Source organism: Xenopus laevis, chromosome 8S, assembly GCF_017654675.1.
Source record: "Xenopus laevis strain J_2021 chromosome 8S, Xenopus_laevis_v10.1, whole genome shotgun sequence".
Classification (NCBI taxonomy): Eukaryota; Metazoa; Chordata; class Amphibia; order Anura; family Pipidae; genus Xenopus; species Xenopus laevis.
The window spans coordinates 78,202,518-78,211,287 of NC_054386.1; the positions used below are offsets into that span (position 1 = coordinate 78,202,518).

The following is an 8,770-nucleotide window of genomic DNA, read 5'->3' on the forward strand; positions in this document are numbered from 1 at the left end:
ATTTTTCTTCAGTAATTTAAATGAGACATGCCTTTGTTCTTAAAATATGCACTAAGTTCTTATTTATCCTCCTGATGGACATCCATTTCTACTGCCTTATTTTATGTTAATATTTAACAAAAGAATGCAGTTAGCCTCCTGCTAGCAAAAACCCAGCCTCCTTTGTTTTTTCTGACTCTCAGTCTGGACTTTACACAACATTGCATTTCCTGTTTCCCATTCTCTAGTCAAGAAGTAGATTTTGCATAAGTTAAAAAAAAATCCTTGGAGATGCTTTAAACCCCCTACGTGGGGAAGGTGGGACGTAGCTGTCAAATGGCTTTTGTTATTTACTCACATGGAATTATGAAATGTTTGTTTCTGTGTTGAACAAAGTAAATTTATGCCAAGAGCATTTAAATGTGCTAGGTGCACCCAGGTGATTTAAAGTGCCCTTGCTGTTAGATTTCCTAGGTGAGTAATTAAGTTTAATTGTTGCATTACCCCTTCTAATGAGTTCATAGTAATCCACAATTATAAAATGTCTGATTTGTGTATCCCTACTAACACTTAATATGGAATGTACATGCATTTTTATTTTGTCTGTCTTTATATTGCAGTATTTAATAGTAAAATCAAGCTAGCATTTCAAAATACAATACAGCTAAGCTGTTTGAGTGAAATGTATGTTTTATTCCCAAAATGCATTGTTAGATATATTCAATCCCTTACTGGTATGGCTAGGTAGCAATAAGTGCTAATTCCTGCCAGTTTTGTTATAATACTTAACGGTCCGGTAAACTGCAAAAGACCCTTTATATCATCTCTTGGAATGTGCAGAATTATACCAGCAAATTGAATTACATTTTAGGGGGCACATTTACTAAGGGTCGCAGTGAATTTTCAAATTTAAAAACTTCGAATTTCTAACTAATTTTCGGGTACTTCGACCATCAAATAGGCCTAAATTCGACTTAGATTCGAAGTAAAAAAGTTTGACTTCGAAGTACTGTCTCTTTAAAAAAGTTCGACTTTGACACTTTGCCATCTTAAACCTGCCGAATTGCTATATTAGCCTATTGGGACCTCCTAGAACCTATAGGCAACATTTGGCTAAGTTTTTAGAAGTCGAAATAAAATCGTATGATCGATCGATTAAATCACTCGAATCATTTGATTTGAAGGATTTCATCGTACGGTCGAACGATTTTACTTTGACCGAATATGGCCAAATTCGATTAGAAAAAACTTTGACTTCGAATATCGAAGTAATGCAATTCGATGGTTGAATTTCGAAGTTTTTTACACTTCGAAATTCGACCCTTGATAAATCTGCCCCTTAGTGTGCATTTGTCCACAGATAGAGGAAAACACGTTTACTTTCCGTTCCTGGTTCTTCTTGTTTGGCACTGAAAGTGTTACATTTCCCCCCTTTTAGCACCATGCAACTAAGTGACTGTGTTTTAGTCCAGGCATGTAAAACCCGTATAATAGCCAAATTAAAGTGAAACATAATGAGGGCCACTTTATTTCTTCAGAGAGCTGCATTCATACTAGAGGATAAAGCGGTTCATATTAAATTAAATTAAATTTATATTTGAAAATAACCTGCATGCAGCAATGTATATTTTTAGTGCATCTTTGCATATCCCTCCAATTATATATAGTGCTTAATTTATAGTAATGGGCGAATTTCTCCCGTTTCTCTTCACCGGAAAATTCACGATCCAGCGAAAGTCGTGAAAAGGCAAGAAAAATTGAGAAACGCGCATTCTGACTCCGGCGACAATTCCGATGCCCATTAAACTCAATGGGTGCCTAGAATTTTCGCCAGCATCGGAATTGTCGCCGGTATAAAATATATTTTGATGCTAATTTATTTGTCGGCTGCGGAATGCGGATATTTGCCACGAATTCGCACCTGGCGAATAAATTCGCCCATCACTATTCATTTAGACAATTAAGGTGCAAATTGCTATACCTTAACTTAAAGGAATTCCAATGTTTCATGAGAGCAATGAGTTTCGCCGGTTATTGTATGCGGATCTATAGGACCAGACACCTAACATTACCTGCTGATTCATGAATCTGACAGGCAGCTTCCCAGCAATAGTTACAAGTTAAAGTATATTTAGCTTTAAGTCAATGTTTATACTGTTCATGTGGACCCCTATTTTAATGAATAAATAAAATAACTAACTAACTAACTAACTAACTAACTAACTAAATAAATATACATACAGTATATACATATCCTAAAAAACTCAAGGAGCTAAGTTCTTGACAACTGCTTATGTCTACATTTAAATAATGCACAGTGTTTGCTTGTTTCTTTTATTTTATTATCTCAAGCACCTCTGTAAGCAGAATTTCCTGTAGTAGGGACATAATGACCAACAAATCAACTGTTTTATGACTGCTATAGTGATTAGCCTGGCATTGTATAGCCCTGCACCTTCAAATAAGATACTATAGTCCGGAGGAAACTAGGGAGAGTTACATGGTAAAGTAAACTAGGTAGCTCCACCTCAGGGGTCTATATTAAGATGTTATTATATATTATATTATTATTATAAGAGCACAAAAAGGCAGGTATTTGTACAAAATTATTATAAATTTAACATGTACCATACATATACCAGTTGGAAGACCCTGCCTTGTAGGAATGAGATTGAGAGAAATTTTGGATATGATTCTGGAGGATTCAATATACATTAATAATTAAACCAATGATTGTTTTACAAAAGAGTATTATGCAGAAATGTATTTTTATAATATATATTTTTCAATGCAGTGTTCCTGCTAAAATTAAATATTAACTAGTTTTCTTATGGAGACTTAGATGCCTTTAATCTCAATTTGGGAACTAGCCTTTAAAGAAGTAAGAATGCACTCAATGTGGTTGCTATAAAAGTCTGATCTGCAATGCATAGCTTATGTACACTTGAGACCTTTGCATAAACCTAATATGTTCTCATGTGAGTCCAGTTTGTTATTAGGCACTGCAGATGTGGTTCTAAAGGCTAGACATTAGCATTAGCATTTGGTACCATGCTAATTAATTTATACTATCTTGTAGACTTAGTCAGCTCAGACTGCGGAATGCAGAAGGCATCCACACTTTAGTGTGAAGTACAGGTCCAAGTTAAATGTGTGAAATTAGCCACTTTATCTATGTTAAAAGGCCTTAAAACAGCTGGAAAATAAATAGATTATGCAAAATACCTTACTCACGATTCCATGTGTCTCACATAAATAAACCATGACTGGCTACATTGTCCTCACCTATGCAGCTTTACTGAATACCCTGCCAATTGAAGTTCTATTTATTCTGGAAACATAAACACTATTTGTATTATGTTGTTTCTTGCTTTTACTGTGAGGTTACAGCCTGCAGCATTGCTCTGCCTAAATCAAACCTAGGTAGGATTCATTTAGACACAAAGAAGCATGATATAACAAACTGTATCTTAAACTGAGAGCCAAAAAAGAAAAATATTCTGAAGTCTTCATACTATTTCTATGAATAGCTTTCCATGCATTTTAATTGTATTGATGAGCCATGAGAATATAAAGCTCTTTAAAGAGTAATAACCACAATGATTCAAGGATGGGGACTCAGTATACAGTAGTGCCTAGATCTAAGCCAGAAAGCACTATTTTAAAGCCATTTCCTCATAGAAGCCATCTAAAAAGCCAGAAAGCATGAAGCAAAGATGGCTCGCTCTGCCATGGTGGGAAGATGACATGAGAATGACCTACCGCCGAGGAAAGGTAAAAAGGGGGCACCACTGACAATTAATCTTAGCCGAAAAAATACAAAGGGGTACATTTACTAAGTGGCTTTCTCTTTCGCTAGCGAAGTTACACCTGCGCCCGCTAGTAAATCGGCGTACCTGAAAGCAGTTAGTCATCTTTAGTCACTTCGCTCTTTAGTAAATCTGCCCCAAAGTGAGTTAGGAATACTACATATTCCATATTAGTGATATAAGCTAAGTTAAGTGGGTCCCTTTATGCTAATAGGCCTCCAAGTAGGCTTACTGTCCCTATTATAATTCCATTCTTGCCTCAGCTTTTCCACTCATACTCCTGTGACCAGAATGTAAACTAATGATATCCATTTAAAATGCTGGCTTTCTCATTGTAGCATTGTCTTGGCTAGAATTTATTGAATGAAAAAAAAATTGGGGCCGCAGAAAATATATTTTTTAAAAACTTTGGCGCCAAGGCCCCTCCTTACAAGTTAAAAAAAAATTGGGGCCCCATAAAATATTTTTTTTTAAAAATTACCAGGGGCCTATAGAGTATTAAAATAAAACATTGGTGGCCAGGGGATTAAAAAAAACCCACATCGCTGTTAGTAGAATTGAACTCGTGGCTTCAGGACTTCAATTATAGCTGTTTTCGTGACATCTGGTCTTTTTGCTTCTTCAGGACTTTAGTGTCGGCTCCTTTCATGACTTCGGGTCTTTCCGTGGCTTCAGGACTTCGTCTGTTCGGCGCTTTCGCATTCGGCTGTTCGGGACTTCGATCAAGCGGCCCTGCGTCGGAGCTGTCAAGGGGGGCCCGGATCTTCAAAAAAGTGCAGCCCTGCCCGGGACACTTGTCCCCCCTGTCCCCCCCTGATGGCGGCCCTGGCCACAGTATGAGTTAGCACTTCCTGTCTCCCATCTCTCGTTACTTCAGACTGTTCAGCGAGTCAAGCTTTGGATTTCCTGCTGTGCTGTGACTGCAGCGAGAAAAGCTAAATGTTGCGTGCCTTACCCATTTATTCATTTCTACCAAGTGATTGCTTTTCAGTTGTTTTGTGCTGTGAAATCTCGTATTTTCAAATGAAGAATGTCACAGATATGTGAGTTACAATCTGTGTGGAAACATGTATCCCATTAATTCAGAGACGTCTATCTATCGTCACCCTTCCTCTTTCTGTCTATCCTAATCCTTTAAATGTCTGTTAAATGTCTGTTTCTAGGTGTCTGCTTCACAAAAATGATGAACAGATGTTCCATTGATACATTTTAGCCAAACAAATAATAAAGGGTAGCTCGGTTGGGACCACATTTAGCCCATATAACTGCACACAGTTCATTTGTATTCATATATAACTTCATTGAATAGTGCTACTAGACTAGTATATACAGAGAAGATATACAACCTGGACATGTAATATAAAAAACACAGATGTGGCAGTGTGGTACATCATGGTCCACAATGCAAGGTGATATGGTCATGGCACCATGGGAGGGCACCCACTGCAGCTCATATTCCTTGCAGATATGAAGAATCCTACTAGAATACTCTTGTCAGTTTTATGTGGCCTCTGCAATGGTGTACCAATATGAAGTTTCTATAGATGGTTTCCCTATTTATTGAAAGTCCTTGTCACAGGGCACAAATATTTCTATAGTAATGCCTTTCTCATAAGTAGTGATGGGCGAATTTGTCCTGTTTCGATTCACAGAAAAATTTGTGAATTTCCTGTGCAATTCACGAAACGGCGATAGATGTGTGAAACGCGAATTTTGATGCCGTGTCAATTTTTACAATGGCATTAAAGTCAATGGGTGTCCGAATAATGTTGAAATGCGACGGTTTTGACGGGACTGCCTTTTCCGACGCGCATCCAATATTTTGTGACACTGGTGAATTATCGCGGCAGTTTGCTTCAAAAGGGGAAACCTTTTTTCATGACTCCAAGATGGCAGTTGGACAAGTGCCTCGATCAACTTTGTTCTTAAAACTAATTTCAGTAGCCCTGTATTTTCCTTTGCTATAAAACCAGTCAACACCTTCCTTGCAGCTATCTTATTTATCACACAATTTCACAGCTCTCACTGTAAAATACCCTTTCTGAATATCAAGATGGAATAGGCCTTCTTATAATATCAGTGGATGCCCTTATGTCTTCTGGAAAGGTCTACTGGTAAACAAAGTATCAGAGACCTTATTATTTATTGTATATATATATATATATATATATATATATATATATATATATATATATATATATATATATATATATATATATATATATATATATATATATATATATATATATATATATATATATATAAATATATATATATAAATATATATATATATATATATATATACACATAGTTATCATATCTCCCCTTATCTCTTCTCCAGTGTTAACTGTAGCAACCTGTAGTAAGGCCATTCCTGCTGTTTTGCCATTGCCTTATGATTCATATTCCTGTTCCTGTTTCCCCCTTCCTGTCTAAACTGAGGCAAATTATGGAGCAGGCCAATCTTGCCTGCCATGTTCTAATAAATGTACCAGAAGTTTCTGTGGTTGTCTGAATACACCACCTGAACTAACACAGCAGAATCATTTAACTCACCTAAACAATGCAAATTCTAAATTATATAGAAAATAGTGCATGTGCAAATGGACAAAAGACTGAAATGTGAAATTTACCCATTTCCATTGTATAGAACACATGGTAACTTGTGATGGCATCTCATACTGGATATTCCCTGCATTTAATTCCCTCTTATAAGATTTAGTTGAAAAAGACTGGACACATCTTCTATTAGCACATAACTGTTGACAAAAGGCTGTAGCAATTGATGTTCAAATCTCTTAGTTTTTGCAGTTGAAAAATGTTAAAACCTTAAGAAATCAACCTTTCTCTGTAGTACAAATCTTCAAAGACATTTTGTAGGAGACCTTAATGCTCTTACTTGCTTCTACAAAAGATTTCAAGCAGCAAAGGTACAACCATTCCACTTACCAGAGTCAACTTTCCGCAATGCATAAGGAAGGATGAGTTTTAACCCTCTGGTTCCCAACGCAATGAAAATCATGAAAATGGGCTGCCATATTGGGACAAGACAGTTTTCAGCAAGACAAGGCAAAAACATTACAGGAATAAGGTATTGCTTATTTATACCTTTAATGTATAATATAAATAATTGTGTATATAAAGGATACACCATGCCTGCTAGTGAGGGGCACACTACTGATCATAGGCAACAGAGGATGGACTACTTGTAAGTTCTCAAACATAAATTGAGAGAGAGAGAGAGAGAGAGAGAGAGAGAGAGAGACTGATGCGATACACAAGATAATCCCAGCCCTGCAACCTATACGTCTAATAACAGGTATTAGTCAGTGATTAAGTCACAAAGCAGCCCCTGATTCTTAGTGATGACTCTTGTATCAAATCCAAGTTGCCTTGGGATGCCATTACTTCCCTGAGCCCCACACAGCAAACCTTTAAAAAACACTGCAAGGATGAATTTCTCTGTACAGAGCATTGAATAATTAGTAGTTCTATGGTTATGGGATACAATATCTGGAAATCCGTTATCCAGAAACTCCGAATTACAGGAAGGACATCCCCCATAGACTACATTTTAATTAAATAATTACAGTTTTGAAAAATATTTGTTACCTGTAAAAATCAAACAGTGCCTTCTACTTGATCCAAACTAAGATATAATTAATACTTATTGGAGGCAAAACACTCCTATTGGGTTGAATTTATGTTTAAATTATGTAATAGGTATAAGGTATGGACATCCAAATTTACTGGGGAATGTAATAATGGTCGCTAATGCAAAAAATAAAATGTAAATAAATGTTTGCAAAGTGAAAAATTTTGCCTTTGGAAACACTTTGCTCCTCACGTGACAGTAGGATAAGGTTTGCAAATTTGAATGTTTGCGATAGTGTGCAGTGTATGTAATAAAACTTCTTAATTAAAAAGTTGTTACGTTTGCTCGAAAAGTTTACGCTACCTTCAATGAAGAATATTACATTGTGACATGCACATTTTTATTTGCAAATATGTTCTCTTTGTGAATTGTATTACATTCCCCCCCTTTATCCAGAAAGTTCCAGGTTCTGAGCATTCAGCATAACAGGTCCCATACCTTTATAAAAGTAAATGTTTCATAATGGTAAACCTGCTGGTAAACTAAATCACACAAGCAATAAAGACACATTTTAAGCTGCAATGGATGGATGCAATTGCAATGGATACAATGATGTGGGATCTGTGGCATTTCTGATCAGTTGATATATGTATACAAAACACATTGACTGGCTTTCTCAATTCAGAATAGTCTGAAAGTGTGTGGATTATGTCAACTATACAAATGAATAATAATAATGGTAGAGTATATAACTAGCTTTCCTGAAGTATTTTGTCCAAGCATTCAATCCATAACAAAGTTTCAATTCATATGGATGATAGAGAATGTGCTATATATTGGAACTGTCCATCCCTGGGCCATGTATATGTGTGTCTGTTTATGAGTGTACTTATGCACTTTTTAAAATAAAAGTATTTCCCCCCCCCATGATTTACATTGATAGACATCTCCATGTATTGCATTAGTATGCATATGTACATTAGATAACATCAGATTTATTGGTCCTTGGTGACAGTTGGTGACTTGTGGCATCTGTGTGTGGATGTAAGGTCAGAATCCTGCTAGAAATCTGATTAGAGAATGCATTTCAGATTAGGGAAAAGTCCTCTTTCCTTGAAATGCATACCATTTGTATAAGATAACTAACCTCAAAGTAAAGCTTTCGTTTACATGTTGATAACACTATCACTTTAAACTGAAAGCAGTAAATCATTTTTATCCTGAGCACCATGATTTTGGGGGCTTTATGTAGAGGTTTCTGTCCAACTGTGATCATGAAACTGAGGGCTCATACATTTACTGTATATCTGTAGTGCAGAAAAAAAGAGACAAAAAGATGTTACTGTATGTTGGTTCTTTGTAAAGTTACAAAATGCTCTATTTCTCT

General features: G+C 36.2%; 1 long non-coding RNA gene across 1 annotated transcript; it reads left to right on the top strand.

The window, feature by feature from the left end:
• The first annotated feature begins 1,206 nt into the window (after nt 1–1,206).
• On the top strand, nt 1,207–5,039 carry LOC108700186. Its single transcript, XR_001932962.2, has 2 exons — nt 1,207–3,753; nt 4,414–5,039. It is a non-coding gene; the product is annotated as an uncharacterized LOC108700186 (long non-coding RNA).
• Nucleotides 5,040–8,770: the final 3,731 nt, after the last annotated feature.